Source organism: Lissotriton helveticus, chromosome 6 (assembly GCF_964261635.1).
Source record: "Lissotriton helveticus chromosome 6, aLisHel1.1, whole genome shotgun sequence".
NCBI lineage: Eukaryota > Metazoa > Chordata > Amphibia > Caudata > Salamandridae > Lissotriton > Lissotriton helveticus.
The window spans coordinates 1,156,730,341-1,156,756,241 of NC_136067.1; the positions used below are offsets into that span (position 1 = coordinate 1,156,730,341).

A 25,901-nucleotide genomic window follows, 5' to 3' on the forward strand; every position below is an offset into this window, starting at 1 on the left:
GGTGTCACAGCCCTAGGAGGGGGTGAAGGCAGCAGGGGTCACGGCTCCGGCGGGGAAGGAAAACCCAACAGCTCAGCAGCAGACGGGCGAAGGTACAATGAGCCCAATGGTCCTGGGGCTCAGTTCAGGGGGCAAGCTCAAATTCAAGCCCTTGGAGATCGTTTCAAGCAGAAGTTCTACAAAGTCCTTTCTGGTCTTTTCCTCTCCTTCCTTCAGCAAGGCACCAACTGCAGGCCAGTCCCCCTGGTCAGGGACAGTCTTCCTCCTTGAGCTTCTCCTGGTCCTTCTAGTCGGACAGAGGTTCTTCGTGGTCAAAACAGGATCTGATTTGTTAGGAGCAGAGCTCCTCTTTTTATACACAGTTTATTTTGTTCTTTCAGGCCAGGGGGGCCTTTGCATAGTCCAATTCAGCTCTGGAGCACTTTGTTTTGCAGACTCTGGTTTCTCCTTTCAGTGAGCAGGGCAGGGACCTCAGACGCTTCGCAGGAGGTGGAGCCAGCATTGTGGTGACAAGTACAGTCCAGGAGCACTCTGTTGACAGTCTTCCCCCTCCCTCTTTACAAAGTGCAGGGCAGAGTCATCAGTCGCTCCCCAGGGGGCTGAGTCAGCATTGAGATGGCAGAGCACAGCCCTATTCAGAGTCAAGGGGCACTCCCCCCACCCATCCTGGTGTAATCCCTCTTTCTGTAGTAGGGGATCTCTGTGTATAGTCATAATCTAGTGAATAGTCCCGCCCATGTGCGTGGACCCCGGAGCAATCAAAAATAATCTCTTACAGTGTCGAAAAATGCAGAACTGCACAGACACTTAAGAGAGAATTTAAAGACAGATAATGCAGCCTATAAAAGCTACACTGTCCAGTACTTCAACTAGAAATTCCACCACAAAATCCACAAAACAGCAAAGCCTGTACAGATTTCCCTTGCTTTAACAGCAAACACCCTCTGGAATGATAGAGACGAGAACCTGGACAGACAAGCCCCATAGGCTGCCATTATGTGGCTCAGCATAGGATACTGTGCCTTTGAGAGAACCTTCCAGAACTTCACAGTATCCCAGAATGCACTGCAGGTCCCATTTAGTTTCAGTTCTTTTTTCCGGCTCCTGCAAGCAGGACCCTGGAGCATTGAGCTCTCCCTTTTCAAGAGTTTATTGGTGTTTTTTCACTGTAATTTCGATTTGAGTGCTTCTAAAGTACTTTAGTGCTGTTCTTCTTGGTTTTTGCTCCTTTTTGATGTCAAATATGCCTGCATTATTTGACAAATGCCCGGAGTGCTCCAGGAAGAAGGCAAAATCAGATTCCCATGAGGTGTGTATCCTCTGCCTTCCCTCTTCCCACATCCCTGAGGAGTGTGAGATTTGTCAAGGCTTCTCTGGCAGGACCCTGAAGGAAAGACAGAAGATCAGGCTTCAGGGCCACGAGGAAAGAAGGCTGAAGGCGCAAGGTGGGTCTGGAGGGGCTTCTTCTGCCCATGCTGAGGCCTCTGGGGGGCTCCCCAGGGGCAGGAAGACCAGCAAACGTTCCCATTCTCTGTCGGGGTCGGTGGCACTGACCACGACGTCGAGAGGGATGACTACGGTCTGTTCCCCGTCTCCCCAGGGCTCTGGGTCAAGGAAACGTCGACGGTCGACGTCGAGGGAGTTACACAGGCCGCCGTCGAAGTCTCCTTTGACGGTTTCGTCGTCGTCATCGTCGGCGTCGACGTGGAGTGATCGGCGTCGACAGGCCCGGCGTCGGCGCTCGCCGTCGAGGCGACACCGCCGTTCGCCGTCGGCGAAGCGATCGTCGTCGAGGGGATCCTCGTCGTCGAGGCCGATGTCGAGGCGGAAGAGGTCGCCATCGAGGCATAAGAGGTCGTCGTCGAGACGCAAGAGGTCGTCGTCGAGGCGGACGAGATCGACGTTGAGGCATGGAAGACGGTCGACGCCGTGGCATGGAAGACGGTCGACGCCGAAGAGGCGCTCGACGTCGAGGGGCCTACGCTCGCCGTCTGGTCACCGTTCTTCGACGTCGAGGAATCGTGGTGAGAGGCCTGATGCTGTGGGGGGCTCTCCACAGTCCGGATCTGGAAAGGAAGGCGAGTCACCGGGATCGGTGTACTCCGAGGTGTATACTCCGAAGAAGAATGTTACACCCCCGCCTCTGTTGCCGAGGGGTCTCCCTCCGAGGGCGCCGACCCCTCCTCCGTTGCCTCCTCTGCCTCCACTTCCACCGGTGCCTCGGCCACATGTGCCAGAGAGGCCGCCCCCGGTTCCACCGAGGTCGGTCTCTTTGCCCAGGCTTCCGACCCCTCCCAAAGGGACTCCTAAGCCTCAGGTCCCGTCCAAGCCTAAGACGCCCGCCCCGGGGAAACCGGCAGAGCGTCCCAGACCTAGGAGATCACGGTCGCGCTCCGGACGGAGAGGAAGATCGAGGAGTAGACACAGGTCCTCCACTAGATCTAGGCATCACCATAGGAGGCGAAGATCAAGCTCCCGTACGGACTCCTCTAAGACGCGCTCCTATTCACCTACTTTATCGGACTCCCCGGAGACAAGGGTGTCTCCGGTAGACGACATCAGCACGTTCCAGGAGGTTCTCCTGAGGGGGGCTGCGAAATTGGGTATCACGGTGACAGCTCCTACACCTACGACGTCCGTGATATTCGAGACACTTCACAAGAAGCATCTGTCTCGCCCTCTGCTGCCATTGGTGCCAGGACTGGTCGAACCTGCGAAGGAGCTGCTCCTTACGCCTGCGGTGGTGAAGGCAGCTCCCTCCCGACTTCTGAAGAAGTACAGGTCACCGGATTCGGACCCGGCCTTCCTGCGGATGGACCCAGTGCCCGACTCTGTGATAGTGACGGCGGCCAGGAAGTTACACTCTACCTCCCCGTCCTCCACCGTGCCGCCTGATAAAGAGAGCCGTTGGATTGACTCGGCTGGAAGGAAGGCTTGTGGGACTTCTTCCACGACTATGAAAGCCTCCAGCGATTCGGCATTGCTGGGGCGGTACGTCCGTGCACTGTGGGATTCTCTGGAACAGTTCGCGGACCTTCTGCCACGCGACAGGAGGGAGGACTTCCAAGAAATAGTTAAGGAAGGGATGCTGGTTTCAAACCAGGTCATCAGCGCCGCGGCGGATATTTCACTGTTGGCGGCCCATGGTTACAGTCACGGGGTCAACCAGCGCCGCCATGCTTGGCTCAGACTTACGTCACTCAAGCCTGAAGCACAACAGCGGGTGGCCAATCTGCCCTTTTCCGTAGAAACGCTGTTCGGAAAACATGCCGATGATGAAATGGCCCGCATGAAGGCTGAGGCGGAGACCCTGACGGCTGTGGGCTTGGAGAAGCCCAAAGAAAAGAAGCCCTACTGCCCGTTCCAGAGACGGTTCGGTTCGCAGGGGAAAGGACGAGGACAGTCTTCGGGACAACAGCAGCAACAACAGCAGCAGTTCCGGAGACCCTTTCAAAAACGCCAGAGGGGTAGAGGTGGACAGCAGTCCTCTACTATGAACAAAGGCCCAGCCGGGTCTCGACCCTGAGCGGTTACTTCCCCTTCATCCATTACCCACTCCCGTGGGGGGAAGCGTTCAATTTTTCCTGGCAGAGTGGAGAAAAATTACTCAGGACAAGTGGGTGCTGAATATTGTTTGCAATGGATACAGTCTTCGGTTCACCAGCCCGCCTCCATCGATTCCTCCGGTCAGCTCGCGGTATCAACTACGCGAGCTCCAGGCGGAGGCCGACATCCTGTTAAGGAAACGGGCGATAGAAGACGTACCTCTGTCTCAAAGAGGAAGAGGTCTGTACTCCCGGTTCTTTCTGGTCCGCAAGAAGGACAAGAACGAGTTCAGGCCTATTCTAGACTTGCGACAGGCAAACAAGTGGATTCGCAGAGAAAAGTTTTGCATGCTGTCGTTGCATCAGATTTATCCTCAGCTGCAACAGGGGGACTGGCTGTGGGCCATAGACCTACAGGATGCATACTTCCATGTGCCCATTGCACACAAACACAGGAAGTTCCTGCGATTTCAAGTCGGCACCAATCACTATCAGTACACTGTACTTCCGTTCGGGCTGAAGTCTGCGCCGAGGACTTTCTCGAAATGCATGGCAGTGCTAGCGGCACACCTGCGGAAGAACAAGGTGTTTGTCTACCCGTACCTGGACGACTGGTTGATCAAGGCCTCTTCCTTCTCGGAAGCTCAAGCGCACTTCCAGAAGACGTGCGTTCTATTGAACAAGCTGGGGTTGCACATCAACATGTCCAAGTCTGTCCCGACTCCGGTCCAGTGCATTCAGTACTTGGGAGCCTCCATCAATACGCTGTCAGCAAGCGTGTCTCCTTCGGAGGAGCAACGATTATCACTCCTTCGGAAGGCTCAGGCTCTCATGACCACTCCATCTACGACAGTGAGGATGGTGTCTTCTCTACTGGGATCGATGGCCTCAGGGGCGTAACAAACGCCCCCGCAGCCCCCGCAGTGCGGGGGGGCCACACTCTGTTCAGTTAATTAAGGGGGCCCCCGGCCCCCTCAGCTCGTCTGAAAGCTGTGAGAGGCTTGCACTAATGCAAAGCCTCTCTCCCTCTGTGACTGAAGCAGGTGCAGCCTGCTGCCTGCTCCGAGCCCCTCGCCCCCTCCCTCTGACTAAAGAGAAACAAAGTATCAGCATTGTTTCTCTTCAGTCAGAGCCTGAGGCAGGCCCGGGACAAGGACGGGGTGGGGGCCCAGAGACAGCAGTCTCCACTGCTCCTCTGAGGAAGCACAAAGCCCGGCCCCCACTCTCTCATCTCCACAAGCAAAGCAAGCCCACCCCATAAGAGAAGACAGGGACAAAGGTGGGGTGGGGGCCCTACCCCACAAGAGAAGACAGGGACAAAGGTGGCCACCCCACAAGAGAAGACAGGGACAAAGGTGGGGTGGGGGCCCACCCCACAAGAGAAGACAGTGACAAAGGTGGGGTGGGGGCCCCAACCCAGAAGAGAAGACAGGGACAAAGGTGGGGTGGGGGCCCCACCCCACAAGAGAAGACAGGGACAAAGGTGGGGTGGGGGCCCCACCCCACAAGAGAAGAGACAGGGACAAGGATGGGGTGGGGGCCCCACCCCACAAGAGAAGAGACAGGGACAAGGATGGGGTGGGGTGGGGGCCCCGGAGACAGCAGTCTCCACTGCTCCTCTGAGGCAGCTCAGAGCCCGGCCGCCACTCTCTCCTCCCCATAAGCAAAGCCCACCCCACAAGAGAAGAGAAGAGACGGGAACAAGCATGGGGTGGGGACCCCAGAAAGTAGGAGGCAGCACAGAGCACTGCTCAGAGTCATGACCCTGATAAGGGTGGGGGTGGGGGTGGGGGCCCCCAGAGAGAGCAGTCTCAAGGGCAAAGCTCATATGAGAAGGGAGGGGGCAGCAAAATGGGGCCCTCAGGTAAGCACTCTTGTTAGAAGCACTATGGGCGTCCGCGGGGAGGGGGAGGAGGGGCAAGGCAGTGGGGAGAAGGGTGCAAGGTAGAGAGGAGAAGGGTGCAAGGCAGAGAGGAGAAGGGTTCAAGGCAGAGAGGAGAAGGGCGCAAGGCAGAGAGGAGAAGGGTGCAAGGCAGAGAAGAGAAGGGTGCAAGGCAGAGAGGAGAAGGGTGCAAGGTATAGGGGAGAAGGGTGCAAGGCAGAGAAGAGAAAGGTGCAAGGCAGAGGCGCGAAGGGTACAAGGCAGAGCGGAGAAGGGCGCAAGGCAGAGAGGAGAAGGGTGCAAGGCAGGGAGGAGAAGGGTGCAAGGCAGAGAGGAGAAGGGTGCAAGGCGGAGGGGAGAAAGGTGCAAGGTAGGGAAGGATGAAAGGCGGAGGGGATAAAGGTACAAAGCAGAGGGGAGAATGGTGCAAGGTAGAAAAGGGTGCAAGGCGGCGGTGGAGTAGGGTGCAAGGCAGAGAGGAGAATGGTGCAAGGCAGAGGGGAGAAGGGTGCAAGGGGGAGAAGGGTGCAAGGCGGAGGGGGAGAAGGCTGCAAGGCAGAGGGGAGAAGGGTGCAAGGCAGAGGGGAGAAGGGTGAAAGGCAGAGGGGAGAAGGGTGCAAGGCAGAGAAGAGAAAGGTGCAAGGCAGAGGGGCGAAGGGTACAAGGCAGAGCGGAGAAGGGCGCAAGGCAGAGAGGAGAAGGGTGCAAGGTAGAGAAGGGTGCAAGGCGGAGGGGAGAAGGGTGCAAGGCAGAGGGGAGAAGGGTGCAAGGCAGAGAGGAGAAGGGTGCAAGGCAGAGAGGAGAAGGGTGCAAGGCGGAGGGGAGAAAGGTGCAAGGTAGGGAAGGATGAAAGGCAGAGGGGAGAAAGGTACAAGGCAGAGGGGAGAATGGTGCAAGGTAGAAAAGGGTGCAAGGCGGAGGTGGAGTAGGGTGCAAGGCAGAGAGGAGAAGGGTGCAAGGCAGAGGGGAGAAGGGTGCAAGGCAGAGGGGAGAAGGGTGCAAGGCAGAGGGGAGAAGGGTGCAAGGCAGAGGGGAGAATGGTGCAAGGCAGAGGGGAGAATGGTGCACGATAGAAAAGGTGCAAGGCGGAGGTGGAGAAGGGTGCAAGGTAGAGAGGAGAAGGGTGCAAGGCAGAGGGGAGAAGGGTACAAGGCAGAGGGGAGAATGGTGCAAGGCAGAGGGGAGAATGGTGCAAGGTAGAAAAGGGGCAAGGCGGAGGTGGAGTAGGGTTCAAGGGGGAGAGGAGAAGGGTGCAAGGGGGAGGGGAGAATGGTGCAAGGCAGTGGGGAGACTGGTGCAAGGTAGAAAAGGGTGCAAGGTGGAGGTGGAGTAGGGTGCAAGGCAGAGAGGAGAAGGGTGCAAGGCAAAGAGGAGAAGGGTGCAAGGCAGAGGGGAGAAGGGTGCAAGGCAAAGGGGTGAAGGGTACAAGGCAGAGGGGAGAATGCTGCAAGGCAGAGGGGAGAATGCTGCAAGGTAGAAAAGGATGCAATGCGGAGGTGGAGTAGGGAGGGAGAGAGAGTGAGGGAGAGTGGGAGAGAGTGGAGAGAGGGAGAGTAGAGAGAGAGAGAGTGCAGAGAGAGTGGGAGAGAGTGGAGAGAGGGAGAGTGGAGAGAGGGAGAGTGGAGATAGGGAGTGGAGAGAGAGAGTGGAGAGAGGGAGAGTTGGAAGAGTGAGTGGAGAGAGAGAGAGAGGAGAAAGAGAGTGGAGAGAGAGAGAGAGTGAACAGAGTGGAGAGAGAGTGGAGAGAGAGCGGAGAGAGACAGTGGAGAGAGAGTGGAGAGAGAGAGTGGAGATAGACAGTGGAGAGAGAGAGAGTGGAGAGAGTGTGGAGAGACAGTGGAGAGAGTTAGCGAGAGAGAGAGAGTGGAGAGAGAGAGACAGTGGAGAGAGAGTGGAGAGAGTTTGGAGAGAGAGTGGAGAGATTGGAGAGAGAGTGGAGAGAGAGTAGAGAGAGAGAGAGTAGAGAGAGAGAGTGGAGAGAGAGTGGAGAGAGAGAGAGAGAGAGTGGAGGGAGACAGTGGAGAGAGACAGTGGAGAGAGACAGTGGAGTGAGACAGAGAGTGGAGAGAGAGTAGAGAGAGGGTGGAGAGAGAGAGTGGAGAGAGAGTGGAGGGAGACAGTGGAGGGAGACAGTGGAGGGAGAAAGTGGAGGGAGAGATTGAGATAGTGAGAGAGTGGAGAGAGAGTAGAGAGGGAAAGTGGAGAGAGACAGTGGAGAGACAGTGGAGAGAGAGTAGAGACCGAGTGGAGAGAGACCGAGTGGAGAGAGACAGAGTGGAGAAAGACAGAGTGGAGAGAGACAGAGTGGAGAGAGAGTAGAGAGAGAAGGGAGAGAGGGTGGAAAGAGAGAGTGGAAAGAGAGTGGAGGGAGACAGTGGAGGGAGACAGTGGAGGGAGAGAGTGGAGAGAGAGAGAGAGAGAAAGTGGAGAGACAGTGGAGAGACAGTGGAGAGAGAGTGGAGAGAGATTGGAGAGAGAGAGTGGAGAGATTGGAGAGAGAGTGGAGAGAGAGAGAGAGAGTGGAGAGAGAGAGTGGAGAGAGAGAGAAGGGAGAGAGGGTGAAGAGAGAGAGACGGAGAGAGACAGTGGAGAGAGACAGTGGAGAGAGAGAGAGTGGAGAGAGAGAGAGTGGAGAGAGAGAGAGTGGAGAGAGAGAGAGAGAGAGAGAAGGGAGAGAGGGTGAAGAGAGAGAGACGGAGAGAGACAGTGGAGAGAGACAGTGGAGAGAGAGAGAGAGTGGAGAGAGAGAGAGTGGAGAGAGAGAGAGTGGAGAGAGAGAGAGAGAGAGAGAGTGGAGAGAGAGTGGGGGGAGACAGTGGAGGGAGAGAGTGGAGAGAGAGTGGTAAAAGAGAGAGAGTAGAGAGAGAAAGTGGAGAGAGAGACAGTGGATAGAGAGTGAAAAGAGAGACAGTAGAGATAGAGTGGACAGAGTTGAGACAGAGAATGAAGATAGACAATGGAGAGAGTGGGGAAGTAGAGATTGACTGACTGACTCAGAGACTGAATACTGACTGACCGAGAGACTGACTGACTGAAAAACTGACCGAGAGAGAGAGACTGGCTGACTGAGAGAGTGACTGACTGACAGAGAGAGAGACTGATTGAGAGTGAGACTGACTGACAGAGATAGAGAGAGACTAACTGACTGACAGAGACTGACTGACTGACGCAGAGAGATACTGACTGACAGAGAGAGAGATTGACTGCTAGAGAGACTGACAGAGAGAGACTGACAGAGAGAGAGAGAGAGAGAGAGGCTGACTGACTGAGAGAGGCTGACTCACTGGGAAAGAGAGAGACTGACTGGGAGAGAGAGACTGACTGACAGAGAGAGAGAGACGAAGAGAGAGAGACTGACTGAGAGAGAGAGACTGACAGAGAGAGACTGACAGAGAAAGAGAGACTGACCGACAGAGAGAAACTGACTGAGAGAGAGAGAGACTCACAGAGAGAGACTGACTAACAGAGAGAGAGAGACTGACTGACAGAGAGAGAGACTGACTGACAGAGAGAGTCACTGACTGACAGAGAGAGAGACTGACTGAGAGAGACTGACAGAGGGAGAGAGAGACTGTCTGGAAGACTGACTGACAGAGAGAGAGAGACTGGGAGAGAGAGGCTGAGAGTGAGAGCCTGACAGAGAGACTGAGAGAGAGAGGGACTGACAGAGAGAGGGACTGACAGAGAGAGGGACTGACAGAGAGAGGGACTGACAGGGAGAGAGACTGACAGGGAGAGAGACTAACAGGGAGAGAGACTGACAGAGAGAGACTGCCAGAGAGAGGGACTAAAAGAGAGAGAGACTGACTGAGAGAGAGACTGACTGACTGAGAGAGACTGATTGAGAGAGAGAGACTGACTCAGAGAGAGACTGACTGATAGAGAGACTGACTGATAGAGAGACTGACAGACAGAGGGACTGACAGACAGAGGGACTGACAGACAGAGGGACTGACAGGGAGAGAGACTGACAGGGAGAGAGACTGACAGGGAGAGAGACTGACAGGGAGAGAGACTGACAGGGAGAGAGACTGACAGAGAGAGACTGACAGAGAGAGACTGACTGAGAGAGACTGACTGAGAGACTGACAGAGAGAGGGACTGATAGAGCGAGAGAGAGGGACTGATAGAGCGAGAGAGACCGACTGACTGACGGAGAGAGAGAGAGAGAGAGAGACTGATTGACTGACAGACTGACTGACTGACTGAGAGAGAGACCGACTGAATGAGAGAGACTAAATGACAGAGAGAGATAGACTGACTGACTGAGAGAGAGACTGACTGACAGACTGACAGAGAGAGAGAGACTGACTGACAGACTGACAGAGAGACTGAATGACAGAGAGAGATAGACTGACTAAGAGTGAGACTAAGAGAGAGAGACTGACAGACTGACTGACTGACAGACTGACTGAGAGACTGAATGACAGAGAGAGAGAGAGACTGACTCACTGAGCGAGAGAGAGACTGTGATGGAATTGGGGTCAAAGTGTGTATGAAGCTATGCAATGCCTCTTAAGATTGCTATTGTCTACTAATAAAAATGTATTATGAAAATGTGCTCTTTGTAGTTACATCTGCTTTTAAAATACTGCATTGTCGCATTGTCTAATGTTTTAAAACGAAAACGAGAAGGAGCAGTCGATGCACTTTTGTCAAAATGAGTGGGCCCGATGTTGTATATCATGGCAGGAGTCTGCATCAGGAAACCCACCTAACATTGGGCAAACTTCCCCGGTCTACCGATGGCAGGGACCCTGTAATGAATGGACCACCACCTATGATAGCCTGCGGGCAGACTAAGCCCAACCTTTGACTCCACCATCCAGTGTTACTTATAACGGGTGCATTGGTGACAGTGGCATAACAATCGCCCCGCACCCCCTGCAGTATGGCGGGTCGCTGGCCTGTGAGCTCTAGACTGGCACGGAGGATGGGAGGGGGGCCCCGTCCATGTACTTTGCAGGGGGGCCCCCTCAAGTTTCGTTACGCCACTGGCTGCTTTACATCCTGGCGTGTGGATTTCGCAAAGTCCATGATCAAACATCGAAGTACAAAAATACTTTTTAATCACTTAAAAAAATCAAAATCTTAACCTCCTTGCCTAACGGCCGGATCACAGGATGTTGAGCCAATGACGCCGGTAGGGCCTGATACTAACTCAAACCTGGCTGGTTTCGTTCAGGTGAACCACGTTGTTCGAGTCTCGGCATTGATGGCTCAACATTTTATTATGCGATGTATTCTGCAGCCGGGTTCATGGCCAATGAACTCTGCTGCACGATAAAATGTGTGTTGATCCATCGGATCATGGCCGTAATGCTGGCCAGAGTAAGCACAGCTGAGCTGCAGACTTTGGAGGGGGTGTTGTGTGTGCGAGTCCGACGTGTGTACTGTAGTAATGGCGGCGTTAGGTGCAGAGCAGACATGATCGACTTTGGAAGCACCAATGTCGGCAGGCCTGCTCTTGCCATTATATACACACACAAACAAAATAACGCATACGCATTCAGAGTAAGTAGGCAGGTCGGCCATTAATCCGACATTCACGTTGCAGGCTGCCAATAAAGAAGTGTTGACGCAGACACTACAGTCGTGTGCTCGAGGCGGCTCACATGCGGTAACACTCACACCTAGTTGTCAGGGTTCCCCCATCCAAAACCAACATTATAAACCACCCACTTTATCCTGGAGTCCGGACCCGTACATCACCGGGTGTCCTCAAACATCCAGCCATCTGCTGTATGGTCTCACGTCTCGGATAGCACCTCACGCTCGCTCCTGGCTGGCTGGCAAGTACCAAAGGGGGTGTTGACGGTCGGAGCATCTGAACCAATCAAACACTCACACCCAGTCAAAAGATCTGGGTTTGATCCATCACTGTTCTTTAGCCCACTCTGCCACCCCAGTTCAGACATGGCTATATGCAAATCAGTCTGACCCTATGCCTCATGGGAACAGTCCAGCCCGAACTGCCAAGCCATGCCTTCCCTGGACTGGAAACAAGCTTCCGAGGACGGGTTTCTGGCATTACAGCCGTCTTCAGCCCGGCTTGCTTGAATCCAGTGGCAAAGTGTGCAAGGGACTCACGTCTGAGCATACCCTGCCCCACTTATGGCGGCCAGAGCGGTAAAAAAGGGGGTGGTGACGGACGGAGCATCTGAACCAATCAAACACTCACACCCAGTCAAAAGATCTGGGTTTGATCCATCACCGTTCTTTAGCCCACTCTGCCACCCCAGTTCAGACATGGCTATATGCAAATCAGTCTGACCCTGTGCCTCATGGGAACAGTCCAGCCCGAACTGCCAAGCCATGCCTTCCCTGGACCGGAAACAAGCTTCCGAGGACCGGTTTCTGGCATTCCAGCCGTCTTCAGGCCGGCTTGCTTGAATCCAGTGGCAAAGTGAGTAAGGGACTCACGTCTGAGCATACCCTGCCACACTTATGGTGGCCAAACCAGTCCATTGCTCACTTTGCCACTGGATTCAAGCAAGCCGGGCTGAAGACGGCTGGAATGCCAGAAACCGGTCCTCGGAAGCTTGTTTCCGGTCCAGGGAAGGCATGGCTTGGCAGTTCGGGCTGGACTGTTCCCATGAGTCACAGGGTCAGACTGATTTGCATATAGCCATGTCTGAACTGGGGCGGCAGAGTGGGCTAAAGAACGGCGATGGATCAAACCCAGATCTTTTGACTGGGTGTGAGTGTTTGATTAGTTCAGATGCTCCGTCCATCACCACCCCCTTTTGTACCGCTTTGGCTGGCAAGTACCGCCTGCGTCTCAGCCAATCCAGGATTGGCTTGTGCAAGTTCTGTTTAAGGCGTAAAAAATTTTGCGACCAGCCCGAACATGCGCACTAGGCTGCTCATTAGAAGAGCGGCATGGAAAATCCCTCGCTCTTCTAATGAGCAGCCTAGTGCGCATGTTCGGGCTGATCGCAAAATTTTTAAGCCCTAAACAGAACTAGCGCACTCTTGCTGTGCGCTCCGCCGGCCACCGGATACATTCTGCACTTGCACTGAACTCTGTCCTGCTGCAGCTGCCCCGCCTTCTTCTGAGCCGACTGCCTCTGGTGAGTGAGTGATACAGAGAGTGATGGCACCAACGGCATGCTTGAAACTCGACTTGTGCCTCAAATCAATTAGTGGGGCAACGCCCAAGCGTCCTATAGGATGCACCGCCGCTGCAACCAGGGCCCCTGTAAGCTGAGCCCATACCTAGCTGGACCACTTCCGCAGGGACCTTCGCTCACACTCAGGGGCAGACTGCTAAATGCTGCTGTGGTTAGGGTGCACTCATGCTTACTCTCCCCCACCTGCAAGTCGGCCTGACCTTGAGGTTTCCACTGCAAATGATGATAAAGGAATGAGGGCGGGTGGGAGGAGGGGGTGAGGCCTTTCTGGAGGGTAGACGCAAAGCCCCTTACTCCTCCTCACTGCAGAACCTACAGCTCTGCTCATCTCACCTCAGTTGATTGATGGTGTCCTCAAATCAACCTGGGAGCATTGGAGCCGGACTGGGGTGGAAGTCAACTGTAGCACCATGAAATTTTCTAAGGCTCCCGGCACCATGCTTATTTTCCTGCTTGCTCACCGCCGCCGCTCCTCGCTCCACGCAGCGAGTGCGATGTCACGATGTGCTTCTCAAGCTCGATCAATCCCTCGACTTATAAAGCAGACCATGTTGCGGTACAGAGAGACTTGTCAGAATTCCGTTTATAAGAGTTTAGTTTGATGTGGTGGGTGGATCATGCTTTTAGCCAAAATAACAATGAGCAAAATAGGACCCATCGCTCTTCTCTGCCAACATACTTGCCCCTTTTCTCTCACATGCCCCCCTCACCTCTGTCTTTTTCTTTTCTCACCTTTGCTGTTTGACTAATTTCACAATTCTTCAATTCTCTTGTACTCCAGTTTTCCTTCCATTCTCCCTCTACTTCTCTGTCTTTCTTTTATCAACATGGGTCTACTTCTAAAACACCTTTTTGGATCTCGTCTTTTCCCCGTTCCAATTGTCACTCACAAATTTCCCTCTTCAGTTCGGTCTCGCTTTTTAGTGATTCTCTTTTTACTTCCTAGGATGCCTCTTTTTGCCTAGTCTCTTCTTTTGGTCAGTACTTATTAGCTAACCTTTACTTATTACTAAAATCTCAAACATATTTGCCATCAGGATGTCAGTTTCCAACAGCCCTATGTGGAAGACTGATCAATGCCGGAAAAGAGTATGAAGTGGATCGATGCAGAGGATGGCTCAAGTTATGGCAACATTAATGATGTAGTGTGTGAACACAGAATAGGTTTGTGACTTTTGGAGAGTGTTTAAATGTGTACAGAAACATCTGGAAACTTCAACCACTTTGGCAACTGAATAAAACCTCTGTGAAGCTTCACACCTATGGCAGTACTCCACAAAACTGTACCAGTTTCAACACATATGGCCATTTGACTGATACAGAGAGTGGGTGATGTCCCAGCAAAGCATTGCACAAGTCCAAGAAGCAGAAGGCTATTTAGGGAAGCACAGCCAAAGGTTGAGTGAGTCAGTGGTTGTAGGGGGGTGATTATGCACACAAAGTGTTGTAGGTTTTGGTATGACGTTTCAGGTGTATTTTCACAGTAACAGGACACTGTGTATCTTGGGTAGCTAAAATAATAATGCATAAAGGAAAAGTGAGCCATGGCTGCACCCCGACAGGTAAGCTGGCTGGAGTATTTGGTGGTAAAACTGGAAGATGGTGCGTAATACTGCCACGGGCCTGTCCAAGAAACCAGTATAGATTTTTTGTAGGGCTAGGAATTTGGGGCGAGGGATATGATTAGGGTACCCCTTTCTCCCTCCTTTTCTCGTATGTAAACTGCTAGTTAACTAGTAGATTAGTTCTGAACATCAGAGGCCCAGGTACATAGTGAATTTTTATTAGGTCATACTCCTAACTGGACAATAGCAGACTGCTAATTCAAGAATTTGAACAATAATTTATTTGTATGTGTAGGAAGGGGGATATCTGACTATATGGTTACGACCACTTTTTGCCTGGTGTTTTGCTGGTTTTCGACTTAGTTGGACTGGGACCCTGCTATTCAGGGCCCCAGTCTATCTGCTTTCTCTATAAAATGGACTCCTTGTACTTTAGGTACATACCAGATTGGTTACTGGGTCACCCTTGTGAGCCCCTGTATATGGTATCTTAGGTACCAAGGACATAGGTGCACCCTAGACCTACCAGGGGCTGCAGCACGAATTGTGCCACCCCTGGTTAGCCTTCCAAACTGACAGCACAGGTCTGTACTTACAGTCTGGGTAAGGTGGTGTAATCACCCCTTACTTAGATATAGTATACCTATATCTACCTTATATATAGACACATAGTAACCTAAAAGTCACTCCTATGGCAGGCCTTGACAATCCTGGTGGCAGAGTGCTTGGTTTTATTTGAGAGAATGTCCTAGCATGAGCTGAGCCCCTCTGCAGCTTTCAGAACCAATTCCTTATAGCTGTTCTATGATATAGCCATACCATATACTCTTAAGTGCAATATAATCCTCGCGGTTAATGCTAACTTTGGTTTGGCTTTATCAAATCATGTCGTGTAAGGTGTCAAACACTTTGGAATACTACCCCAGCATTCCACCCTTCTAGAGGGAAAAGACATGTAAGTTACTGCTTTACACGGTTAAAGTTAAACAGAGCCCCAGCATCACAAAATGGATGCGGCTGCCACATACACGAGTCTGCCCTCCTGCTGCTGGACGAAACTCCGGCAGGGGAGGCCAGGACAATAGGTTTCCTTTCCAGGGAGGTGCTACCACCTCCCCAGACAGGCTTCAGTGTATTGGGGCAGGGAGGGTTGCATTCAGTGAATGCTTTTCAGACACTGCCTGGGGCACACCAGGTGCTCCATGCTTTTCCCAGTACAAACTGGTTGCTGGGACACTCAGCCCCAGCTCTGGCATGAAACTGGAAAAAGGGGAAGGGGTGTAAACACCCGTTAGAACAAGAACACATCCTCTCCTAGGTAACACAATGGTACATAGTTAATATATCCTTCATTTAATGTACATCAACATTGTCCCAAAGCAAGAATTATTTGATAAACAATTTTTATCTTTTATTATAAAACAGAAAAGATATATTCATTACACAATGGTATCATCCAATTGTTCATTCTATATATACACAACTCATTAATATACATATTTAATATATACAGTGAGCCCCAAAACAAAAATTATCCATAGATGGATCTAAACACCACATGGATCTAAACAACACCTTAGATCCATCTCAAAACGGTTTTAGGCCAGGCCACAGCACCGAGTCTGCCCTCCTAGCTACGTCAGAACATCTCCGGACGATACTCGATGCCGGCCAAAGTGCCGCGCTGATCCTATTAGATCTCAGCGCGGCCTTTGACACGGTATCCCATAACATTCTGTTGAATCGTCTGGCTACCGCAGGTATCGCGGACCGTGCTCTGGAATGGTTCCGTTCCTTTCTGGAGGACAGGTCATTCAGGGTCTCGGCCCCTCCATTCCTCTCCCGTTCCCACACCATCAGACAGGAGTCCCTCAAGGCTCTGCACTCAGCCCATCCCTCTTCAACCTATATGTACAACCGCTTGCGGCTGTAGCCAGAGAATGGGACCTCTCGCTGGTGTCATACGCTGATGACACTCAGCTGGCTATCATTCTTACCGAGGGTCCCTCCACCTCTGCAGCAAGGTTCAGGGATGGGCTGGCAGCGGTAGCCCAATGGATGACAGACAATTGCCTACAGCTCAATGCAGGCAAGACGGAGGTGCTGCTCCTCGGAAAGAACACCAGTCACTGGAACCAACACTGGTGGCCATCGTCACTGGGCACCATCCCACCCCCCAAATCCTTGGTCAAAAATGTGGGCGTTTGGATGGATTCATCACTCAACTTCCAGACCCACACAAAAAGAGTAGCGGCCACCTGTGTGAGACTGATGAGGAGCCTCCCATACTAGGCTTCTTTGATCCCAAGGTCCGTCAAACGATCATTCAAGCCACAATTCTGTCCCGCTTAGACTACGCTAACGTCTTACTCTCGGGCGCCAATAAAGCAGAGATAGCGCGTCTGCAGCGCGTGCAGAATACCGCGGCAAGAACCTTGGTCGGACTTCCCCGCAGATGCTCGGCCAAAGCTACAATCCGAAAACTGCACTGGCTACCTATCGAGTCCCGAATCCAGTTTAAAGCTCTCGTCATGAGCTTTAAAATCCTCAAGACTGGACGCCCAGAACTCCTCCGGCCTCTCCTTACACCTTATATGCCACAGCGCAATCTGCGCTCACTAGGGCAACAACTTCTGACGGTCCCTTTCACAAAGTTGGCTCGCACTGGCGGACGCTCCTTTAGAGTGCTAGGAGCGGAGGAGCTTGGCGGGCATCCGAGATGGCCGCGTGAGCACAGCGCTCCCCGGACCCCCGCCACTCCCGGCATGATATCCTGAACTAATCCTGACTTTTTACGAGGATTTGTGTAGAGGACACTGGGCTGATTGCCCTGGACTTTTTGAAATTTGATTTGGACCCGGGGTACCGGAGTTACATCGATTCGAACTTTCGGGCTCCGCCCTCGAGGTACGCCCGGGACTGGGTGAGGCTCAGTGGCCGTCTTGCAGTTGAACAACAACGGCAGGGGGATTCGACTTGTGGGTCCCCCTCTTAAGTTTCGGTTTTGTTTCTGCCTCAGACTGAGACATCTGGCAGAGGAGCCTGGCCTGGGCTGAAGTCGGGGCGCGGAACGGCTGTCGGGCCTTTGGCTGGTTTATTCTCCTGTCTGTTGGCCCTCCTAATAGTGGTACCCTAGCTGCGGTTCATTTGTCCCGAGGCCCTGCTTTCCTGTGGCCACTCCATCGAGCCTGGTTAATCTCCTGGTGACGCAGTTCTACCATGGCTGGCAGAGGGGACCGAGAGACTCGGAAGACCAAGACGCCCCTGCGTGGGGGCCCGGTCCAGTCCAACGTTATGGACCGCTACACCCATTCCAAGGGGTCCCCCGGAGCCGCCCTGCCCGGATCAAGTGGCGCTGATCACACTGTGGATGCGTCGACGGAGCCATCCTTGCAGGATGTCATGGGCGCCATTTCTGCCATGAAGGAGACGATAGGCCAACAATATGAAGCTTTGGCCCACAAAATTGACACCGTGGCCATTGATGTGAACTTGATTCGTGCTGACCTATCGAAAACCAATGAGAAGGTGAAGTCATTGGATCTCAAGTCATCCAGTCTCATGGACGACGTTTCGGAGATACAGACGGAGATCGGCAACCTTCGTAAGGTGAACGACTTCATGACCCGGCGCTTGGAGGACTTTGAGAACAGGGCCCGTCGCTGTAATGTGCGTGTGGTCGGAGTTCCGGAGAATCCAGAACCTCACTCTGTTGATCTCCTTGTTGAGGACTTGATCCAGAACCACCTCTCCCCGTCTGGTTTGACTAAGTTTTTCGCAGTGGAACGTGCCCATTGTGTTCCGGGGGGCAAGGGTAAGCCGGGTGCCCCGCCGAGGCCTATTGTTGCGAAACTCTTCCATTATAGGGATCGGGACGCTATCCTGCAAGCATCGCGTGTGAAGGGCCCGGTGGCCTTTGAGAACGCCACGGTGAACTTCTATCCGGACTTTTCTCAACAGGTCCAGAGACAGCGTATGGGCTTCCGTGATGTCAAGAAACGTCTCCGAGACATGGGGCTTCGCTACGCCATGCTTTTTCCGACCAGGCTGCGCGTCGAGTACAACGACCGAACCTTCTTCTTTGATCGGCCTGATTCTGTAAATGACTGGATGGACTCTCTGCCTGACCGACCTCCTGGGACTGAGTCCGCCGCCCACCCGGGTGGTGCTGAGGGTGGCGTGGAGAGCTGAACAATCCGCCTACGCCTGGGCCCTCGCATAGAGTAAACTCTTCAGGGATTTAATGCCTCAGTGCCTCTACTGTTTGTGTGTTCTCCTCATTATCTGTCCTACTCGGGGTGGCGGGTGGGCCAGAGCCTTTCCTCCTCCGGGGTTCTTTTTGTAGAATAGGGGTTCTTGGGCGACAGGCACACTGCATGTTGGGGTGGCTATTTAGCATTTTGCAGGGGTGCAGGGTGGGGGGTGTTTTCTTGATTGTTGGGCGGTGGGTGATTGGGATGTTCGATGTTTATGTGTTATGTTTTCAAGGCGAATCAATCTTGCTTCTGATAATTTTTATGTCATGCTCATTGCGGGGGGGTTTTGGTGTTGCTGTGTGGGATGGGGGGTAGCGGGTTGAGGCTTGTTTCGTGGAATGTTAATGGTCTGGGAGATCGCATTAAGCGGAGCGTGGTGTTAAAATGTCTACGCCGTTTATCTCCAGATATTGTTTTTTTGCAGGAAACTCATTTGGTGGGCAATTCTTGTCGTGCGATGAATAGGTGGGGATATCGCCTTGCTGCACATTCGGGGTTTACCACTGGTTCCAGGGGGGTGGGTATCCTTGTTCGGGCTTCCCTCCCCCTGGCCATTGATGATGTGATCCTTGATGATCGGGGGCGTTATGCTGTCCTCGTGGGTCGCTATGAGGGTCGTACCCTCTCCTTGTTTACTGTTTATGTGCCCCCCGGCCTACAGACTTCCACCTTTTCCGATTTGGGCCGTGTGTTGCTGAACCTTCCTGACAGTACTCTTTTTCTTGCAGGTGATTTTAATTCTGTGATCTCCGGTCTACAAGATCGCTACCCCCCTAGGGATACTCCTTCAGCCCAACAATGGCTAGGTGGGTTTTTGGACACGTTTGGTTTGGTGGATTGCTGGAGGCTCATGCATCCTACCCAGCTCCAATACACCTTCCATTCGGGGGCCCATGGGAGTCTGTCTAGACTGGATTATTTCCTGATGCCCGCGGCGCAGACGCCGGCGGTGCGTGAGATCAAACACCTCCCCCGGGGCATCTCCGATCATTCTCCGCTCTGGCTTTGTTTTGAGTTTGGGGTGGAGGCGGCGGGCCGAGTGGCTCCTATTAACCCCTGGTATATTGCCTCCCCTGAGACCCGAAACCTTTTGACTAAGTCTTTAGATGCCTATTTTTTGGACAACGAGGGGTCGGTTTCCTCGGCTGTATCCCTGTGGGAGGCTTTTAAACCAGTGATACGTGGGCAGGCCCTTTCCCTTATTGCTAAATCCAAGAAGGCTAGGAATCGGGAGGTGGTGGACCTTGAGACAGAGATTGCGGAGAGGGAGGCCGACTTAGAGTCTGAGGTCACCTCTGATAAACTCCACGCCCTGGGTCTGAAACAATTTGCTTATAAATCCTTGGTCACGGATGCGGCTAGACTGATGTTTCGAGAACAGCAGGGTCGTCTGTATGATGTGGGGGACAAAGCGGGTAAATTGCTGGCGTGGTTGGATAAGAAAGAGAGAGCGAATCGTGTGGTGCCTGTGATTCAGTCGTCGAATGGTGTCGACGTGACAGACCCGGTTGGAATAGTGGAATGTTTTGCAGAATATTTTCGTGTGGTTTATACCCCTGTGTCTGGACGGGATGTGGCTGACTCTCGCCTTTTGTTGCGCGATATAGCTTTGCCCAGTGTTTCCGATCTAGACCGTGTCTCGTTGGAGTCCCCTTTTACTACGGATGAAATAGCGACTGCCATTCGTTCGCTCCGTTCGGGGAAGGCCTTGGGCCCGAACGGGTTGCCAATTGAGCTGTACAAGCTACGCCCTGACAAGGTAGCGCCCCATCTTCGTGCCATGTTTTTGGAGTCCCGGGAACGGGGTATTCTCCCGTATGACCAGCGTCTTGCTAGTCGTAATTCCCAAGGACGGGAAACCGCGGGACCTTTGTTCGTCTTATAGGCCCATTTCCCTGTTAAATGTTGAGCCTAAGGTCCTGGCTAAGCTCCTGGCGACCCGCCTACTGACGGTCATTGGCGACTTGGTTCATCCGGATCAGTCCGGATTTATCCCGCATCGCAACACGGCTCTTAACCTACGTCGTCTCCACGGTGCTGTTGCGAGGGCGGGGCGTCTGACGGAGCCGGCCATTTTGGCCTCGTTGGATGCCTCGATGGCTTTTGACATGGTCGAGTGGCCCTATCTTTGGGCAGCTCTCGAAAAATTCGGTTTTGGACCTGAATTTATTGGATGGGTGAAGTTGTTGTATGTGGAACCCTTAGCGCAAGTGGTGGTGAACGGTAGAGTTTCTGTCCCCTTCAGCCTTGGTAGAGGGACCCGGCAGGGTTGCCCCTTATCTCCATTGCTTTTCGCGCTGGCCCTGGAACCGTTAGCTGCGTGGCTTCGATGGGAACCTTCACTCAAAGGGATCCGTTGGTCACCGGACTTTGAAGACCGTGTCTCTCTTTACGCGGACGACATTCTTCTATATCTTACATCCCCGCGTAAATCCTTGAACGTCTTATTTGATGTTCTTACTTCGTTCGGTGCTAACTCGGGCCTTGTTATTAATTGGGCTAAGTTCTGCGTGTATGTTCTCTCGGGTGTTTTGCCCTCTTTGCCGGCCAGGTTCCCTATCCAGGTGGTCCAGTCTGGCTTCAAGTATTTAGGGATTTTTATTACCCTGGACCCCTCCCTCCGATTTGAGCGCAATCTCCTCCCCCCGCTTCTTAGATTACGACTGGATGTGGCCCGTTGGCGTAAGCTACCCCTGTCTCCTCTGGGTAGGGCGGCTCTATTTAAAATGATGTCCTTGCCGCGGTTCCTCTACGCCCTTCAGAACTCGTTCGACGACATTCCCGCTACTTATTTCAGAGAAATCGAGAGTCTGCAAAGACAATTGATTTGGGACGGGCGCCCACGTATAGCCCTTGCGAAACTTACTATCCCTTGGTACGACGGGGGCATGGCGCTCCCCGACATCAAGAGATACTACTGGGCTGCCCAGCTATCGGCCATTAACCACGCGATGTACTCGCCGGGTCGCGATCCGGCTTTTGAGATGGATAGGCTCCAGTTGCCGGGAGGGGACTTTAATAGAGTGCTATATTCTAGATCGGCCGGGAGCCATCTTGTGGGCCCGTCCAGGGCTGCGGTCAAGGTGTGGCGTGCTGCGAATGTGAGTTTGGGGTGGGAGAATCGACTGACACTGGCGACTCCGCTTTATGCTTCTGAACGTTTGGGATGTCTCTGGTCTACTAAGGGTTTTGAACGCTGGGACATGATTGGGATTTGTAAGGTGGGTGACGTTTGTGTGAATGGTCGCGTGAAGTCATTCCAGGCCCTTAAGGCGGAATACGACTTGAGTGATAGAGAGTTTTTCCGGTATCTGCAAGTCCGCCATGCCTTGGCCTCGGTTCTGACTCCTGATGTGACCTTACCCGAGTCTTCCCCCCTTGAAGATCGTATACTAGATGGACACTTGCCCGACAGCACTATCTCGCTCATCTATAAGAAACTGATTCATAATCGTGCGGATTTGTTGGTCCGACTCCGGGAGATGTGGGTCGGTGATGGATTGGAACTGGATGACGAGGACTGGCAGTCGGCACTCTCCTCCCCAAAGGAGGTCGCCATTCCCGCCCGTCTTCGTTTGGTGCAACTTAAGATCCTCCACCGGGTGTATGTGACTGGTCCGCGTCTGGTCGTGATGGGTTTTTCCCCAGATGGCTTGTGTAAGCGTGGCTGTGGGATGAGCGCTACCTTTCTGCACATACTTTGGGAGTGTCCTGTGGTGGCGGCCTATTGGGTGGAGGTGCTTGCGATAATGACTGTAGTGACGGGTGTTGCCCTGCGGCCTGAGGCCCGACGATGCCTCCTGAATGTGTGGGAACCCTCCGATTATTCTGTGGCCCAGACTAGATGGGCGACCCTGGGTTACATGGTCGCGAAGCGCGACATTGCGCAACTCTGGGGCGCATCCCGACCTCCTGACGTTTCGGTGTGGGAGGACAACATGGACTGGTCCATGTTCCGAGAGAAGACAGTCTACGTGGCTAGGGGCAGGCCAGGGGCGTGGACGAAAATCTGGGGTCAATGGAATGCATACCGTGGAGAAATTTGTACCCCTCCCTTGGTTGCCACCTCCGATGTTACCCTGTCTCCTTAGGCCGACGTTCCCGAACTTTTTACTCTGTTCTAGGATTTTCCTGTCCTCCCTGCTCCCCCCCCCCTCACGGCCTTACCGAATCTCATTGATTTACGTCTGTTCTCCTGTTTAGTGACCTTCCCCTCTGCTATTTGGGCTGACTTGATTACTGCACTCGCCTTGTTTTTGTGTTTGTTATTTTCATGTTTTATATAGAAAATTGTTGTATCCTGTCCTATGTCTGGAGCAATTTCATTCTATGATTTGGCTTGGCCTCGGAAATGATTGTTTATTTCATGTGTCGTGCTATGTGACTTAGCGGCCAGCCCGTGTGGTTGTGGGCCCATCTTTGTATTTTTATGATTGCTCAATAAAAAATTTTAACCAAAAAAAAATAAAAAATAGAGTGCTAGGAGCCAAACTTTGGAACGACCTGCCTATTAGCATCCGCTCACTGGAAAATCTGTATGCCTTCCGGAGAGCCGTGAAAACCCACCTATTTCCTCCCCTCTAGGTCCCTCGCCTAGTTTCTGCCCCTCTTGGATGTTCTGTGGTTCTCCAGCGCCGGGACGCCCCTTTGCTGGGGCAGCTGTTTGCGCTCTACCAAATTTTAACATAACATTTCATTCATCCATCTGATAGCACCACACATCCTCTCAAGCGTCAAACATACCATACACAACTAAACCAAAATAAAGCAAATTTGACAAGACATCACAATGATAATGTTACAAAAAATTACACAAACAACATTACCACAGAAAAAGGCGCCGATGTGCGTTTCGGAGTAGGACCCGTGTCCACAGTTCCTTCGTCAGGGCGCAGTGGATACAATTCTATATAGGCAGAACTTTCCTTAATGGTTATGAATCAATCAAAATGGTGCAGCAAATCAGGGGACTCAATCTCAAGTTTCAATCAAAACGAGTATATCATCAAGTACTTCGTATTTATTTCAGAGATACAGGGCAAGTTGCCTTAAAGGAATAAAGTCTCTGGCAGGCCGTGCATGGTGCACTGAGGCCACTTACATCAATAGATAGCCTGATTCTTAATAGATCATTACAGTGCCGGATGTCTAATCAACAATCCCGGAATTTCTTGTGATGTGTTCAAACCGGCCCGGCAATGCGTAGTGCGGCAAAGTCCTAGTATATAGGAGGCGACCGGCAGTGACACGGAAGTACAGTACACCGTGTTCGACTCCTGGCGGTCAACTCAGTGCAACTCCGTATGACTTCATAATGGCTAAAAATAGGTGGGATGTGTCCTCGACCTTCAGAATGTCCGCAGGTATCACAAATCACTCCCCAGGTCCACCCATAGGAGGGACCTTAGAGTTAGTCCAACCCCTAAACTTACTAGAAGTATAGAACCCCGGTCCCTAGGACTTTAGATTACCCTGGACGAAACGCTGCAACATATATCTTGGACCTTCAACATTCCAGATCGACTGAAAGACGGAAGAAATCTCCCTTGTGGTCAAGGAGTGACCACCCTGTTCAAACAGGCACCGACTGCATCTTTGCCGGTCTGCATTTTCAAGGCTCCCACCGGGTCCCGAAGAATCTGCGACTCAGGACACGGACTTCCAGACATCTCTGAGGCTGACCTGGACTCCCAGCAAAGCTGAGACCTGTGGCGGACACGAGAGACATGGGACCGGAACTCCTGGACATCCTGCATTTTGCAAGCTGCACCTACTTCCAGAGGTATCCCGAAGTTGTGCATTGGGGTGCTTGAAGCCCCAGCCCGAGCACCCTTTGCGCTGAAGCTCAGAGGCCCACATTCCACGAGTGTCCCGTGGGCTCGCTTTGTGCCTTTCAGCTCGACGCGTCTTTGCGGTTCCTAGTCCGTTGGCTATTGAGCCCCCACGAAGACCAATCCTTGAATTACTTTGCTTTCCTGATTGCTCCAGGCTTGCTCCAACTTCTCCCCAAAAGAGAAGTTCTTCAGACCTTGCTGGCCTGCACCGAAGCCAATCTCGACATCTTGCGTGGTTTGCGTTTGCCAAGGCTTGTTGGGGCCAATCCGGATACCGATACCGCAGTCAACTAGTTCCTTCGTGGGACAGCTCGAATCCGGCTCCTGGCTGTCGTCGACGCCTCCTGGACCTCGTGGCTGAAGAGACAAACTTCACCTTTCCACCTGAAATCACCAGACATCGGCTGGCATCTTCCTGTCGCCACCCTGGTCACTGGCTAGTGACCCAGATTCTGTCCCTTCTGCTTTCAGGTTCTTCACATCTCCGATCCACCCTTGGATCCACCTGGACACTTTTCCTCTGGTCGCCTGCAGCACTTCTACGCAGCTCTCCATTGGAATCGACGACGAAACCAGACACGAAAAGACACCTATGCACCCGGCTTTCCTGGGTGAGGTAACACGAGTACTCCGATGCTCCCGTGGGTATTGACTCTCCAAGTGTCCTAGTCTAAAAGGGTTCCATCGTAGTTCACCTCCTTGTACCCTTAATCTTTAAAATTGTAACTTGTTTGTTCTCCATAGAAAGTCAATGGTAACCTGCGGCTGTGTTTAGACACTGCACACGTCTCCCATGGGCCTCCTACATCCCAACCTTTGGTGGTTCTAAGTAGCTCCAGCAATTTCCACAGGCCCTAGGCCTGCTTTCTATTTCTCACGTGGTTCTTATACCACTATTTTAGTATATGGTTTGTGAGGCCCCTAGGGCATAACATATACTGTGCAACTTATCGTATGATTATTAAGTTCCTTGTATTGTACTTTTACCTCTGACCTCATAAAGAGTGAGGAGGTTGTGTTTAGAATAAATACATATATATTTGATATATACCTTGTGTGGTGTGCTTTCATTTGGTACTCAAGAAATTATAAATGGTAAAACAACTTGATTAACTCGTCTCCAAGTCTTAGCCTGAAGGCTGCTCTCCACAGCTACCACTAGGATAGCTTACTGTAAGGTTGACTTTATAACCTGATGCGTAATCAAGAGAGAGAGGTAGGACCAGAAAGCTAGTCCATGTCCCCGGTTAATATATGATTAAATCAAAAAGAGACTAGCTCAAGTTACTTTAGGGGAGGGGGAAGACTCTGGTATAAGGCACTGGCTGAAACATGTTGACCCATTGGATGTGAGAGGTCGTAACTCGCCCCTTACATCCCCTTGCCTTATTTTTAACCGCTGACGGAGGCCCAGGTATTAAAGTCTAATTTTACCCTCGGGTACTGGGACCACCGTTCAGCCGTTTTAACATCACTTCCTTAACTATCCTCACCGCACACTCAGCAATATACCAGCTCCGCTGTAGTCAGGCGTTGAAGCACACCCGGGGCACGCTAGGTGCCACTGGGTGGGCCCGATGATGAAGCATGCCACCAACTAGGTTGGTGGGTGAGGGCTTTATGAACACACCTGCCGGGTGTTCACACTCCGTGACAAAACATACCAGAGTCTTCCCCCTCCCCTAA

At 52.5% G+C, this 25,901-nt stretch overlaps 1 protein-coding gene across 1 annotated transcript in view; it reads right to left on the bottom strand.

The window, feature by feature from the left end:
* Nucleotides 1-25,901, bottom strand: part of LOC144763334 (uncharacterized) — a 414,265-nt gene that overhangs the window by 242,318 nt on the left and 146,046 nt on the right. The gene's annotated exons all lie outside the window — the stretch shown is intronic.